Source organism: Nannospalax galili, unplaced genomic scaffold (assembly GCF_000622305.1).
Source record: "Nannospalax galili isolate Female #2095 unplaced genomic scaffold, S.galili_v1.0 scaffold362, whole genome shotgun sequence".
Lineage (NCBI taxonomy): Eukaryota > Metazoa > Chordata > Mammalia > Rodentia > Spalacidae > Nannospalax > Nannospalax galili.
Window position 1 is genome coordinate 553,125 of NW_008348785.1, and position 2,738 is coordinate 555,862.

The window sequence follows — 2,738 nt, forward strand, 5'->3', positions numbered from 1 at the left end:
ATATTTAATTACTATTTTGTGATTCTTCCTAATAATCTGTAAGTTTGCAGTATCCTAGGAAAAAACCGTGGTCAACCTCAAAATTAGCCAGAAGAAGAAGGGGAGGGGATCGAGATGATTTTGCCATGTAGCATTTTGAAGGTCAAGAAGAGGGACTTGAGAATCTAACAAGCTAGCAGAAGTTGTTTTACTGAGAAAAGCGTCAGTGGTAGAGAAGAAAATGAGAGGTCAATTTATTTAAGGAAGTGTTTCAGACTAGATAACAAAGAACTCTGTGCTCTGTGGCTGATATTGCCAGTTGATATGCCAGGTTCGGTCTAATCGACTGAAACGGTGGATCTTTCCATCGGCCCAGGAGGGATGTCCTGCTGTTGAGCCCTTTTGGCAGAAGCCAAAACAAAGCTTCTCTGTAGAGCCATATGTCGCAGGCATACAAATTTTGCAGCACCTGAGCTCCCTGTTCCTCTTTAGAGGTCTGCCACAGGGAAAGTCTGGTCTAGGTGGGTAGAAGTGGGCACTCTGTCATAAACTCTTTCCCCTAAGGGTCACAAAGCACAAGACACATGCTGTCCATCACACAGGGGGATTCTGCTGCCAATGATGTAATCCCAGAAGAAAGTGAAGGTGGCGAATATATCTTTCTTTTTTTTCTTTCTTCAAAAACACTTGTCTTGGGTATCACTTTAACTCTGCGTTTAGTAAAGCTCTACAGCTCTTTCAGAGATGAAGTTGTTGATGTTCAAAGCCCTCTCTAGAGGGACATATCATGTTCACTGTTGCAGGATGTAAACATGCCTAGATGCTCTTGGTTGGTTCTTTGGAAGCAGACCAAGAACCTGGGTGGGGGGAAGAGCAGCGCGTCACTGAGGCCGGGAAGAGAGGACTCAGAGAGGGGCGGAGGACACTGCTAAAATGGGCTACTACTTTTTAAAGAAACAGTGTAGGAATGGAGATGCAGCATAATCCTAGAGTGCTTGCATGGCCCACCCATGACCCTGGTTCCACTCAAGCTGACCAACCTTCCCTCCGATTTCCACATGGAGCTGGCAAATTTCAGCATTTTCCTATTGGTGTCAGCATTTGGTCATTGGGCCATGTGGCTGGATTTCTGTAAGGACACACACACATGCATGCGTGCATGCATGCACGCACACACACACACAGTCAGTCTCTGAGTCAGCTCCAGGAAATCGCACCTTCTCAGCATCTGCTCTGGAATTTCCTGGGATCATCTGATCTGATCCATAGTGTGACTTTCAAATTTCCCTCCTAACTGGGAGCTTTTAATACCTGTCCCGTGTGTGTTATGAGGCCACTGAGAAATAATGAAACACACATCAGATGCCTGGGTAATTACCTCAAATCTCGGCCTCTTTCCAGAGCCTGCACAAGACTGGTAACTTTCCCTTCCAAAACAGATCAAGGCTGGAGCCGTGATGGGCGGGCGCCTCTCCTGCCAAGTGATTGTTTAAGAGGAGTGAAACATGGATCAGAGTTCGCTTCTTTTTAAAAAAAGTATAGTTTACTAATATTAAAATTAATGGCAATGATGTATAGACATTTAGGAAAATAGGAGCTGGGAGATGTCCAGGCAGTAAAGCACCTCTTGGGCAACCACGAAGACCCAAGTTCGGATCCCCAGCACCCATGTAAAAGCAAGGCATGATGGTACATAACTGTAACCCCAGCACTGGGGGGTGGATACTGGAAGATCCCTAGAGTTTGCTGGCCAGCCAGTTTAGCCAAATCTCTGAGTTCCAGGTTCAAGAAGAGACCTGTCTCGATTGATTAATTAATTAATTAATAAGGTGGGGAAGGATAGAGGAAGACGTCCAACATTAACATCTGTCCTTACACACATGCACACACATCCTTGGGTGCACATGCACACACAGAAACATGTATACATAAGCATATACCCAAGAAACAAACAGGAAAATACAGAAAAATGTCTGCATCAGAAACTACTGATCATATGTGTGTACCTTTCCTTATTTTCCAAATATTATATGAAAATATATGGCTATAATGCATATCAACTTTCATGGCTTCCTTTAGTCAAATGAGTGTTTCTATATCATTTAAGAGCTTTGTAATATTTATTTATTTAGTTAGTTAGTTAGTTAGTTAGTTGGGAAACAGGGTCTCCCTGTAGCCCCAGCTAGCCTAGAACTCACTATGTAGACCAGGCTGGCCTTGAACTCACAGAGATCTTCTTGCCTCTGCCTCCCAAGTGCTGGGATTAGAGGTGTACGCTTCCACACCTGGCTTGTAATTTTCATTTTTATTAATTTTTAAACTTTTTTAATTGAATTTTTTGTGTATTTCATACAGAACAGTGCAAACAATCTTAATCATCTTTATACCCCCATCCCCCCTGGCACCCTCCCATAGCACATCCCCCCACTGGAGCCCGTATACTCTGTCATCCCTGTTACTGCCCACTGTGTTGTCAGCTTCCTTTAGTCAAATGAGTGTTTCTATATCATTTAAGAGCTTTGTAATATTTATTTATTTAGTTAGTTAGTTAGTTAGTTAGTTGGTGTTTTTTGAGACAGGGTCTCCCTGTAGCCCCAGCTGTCCTGGAACTCACTATGTAGACCAGGCTGGCCTTGAACTCACAGAGATCTTCTTGCCTCTGCCTCCCAAGTGCTGGGATTAGAGGTGTACGCTTCCACACCTGGCTTGTAATTTTCATTTTTATTAATTTTTAAACTTTTTTAATTGAATTTTTGTGT

The 2,738-nt window shown here is 43.2% G+C and overlaps 1 protein-coding gene across 1 annotated transcript in view; it reads left to right on the forward strand.

The window, feature by feature from the left end:
- Positions 1 to 2,738, forward strand: part of CUNH10orf90 (chromosome unknown C10orf90 homolog) — a 151,126-nt gene that overhangs the window by 59,279 nt on the left and 89,109 nt on the right. The window lies entirely within an intron of this gene.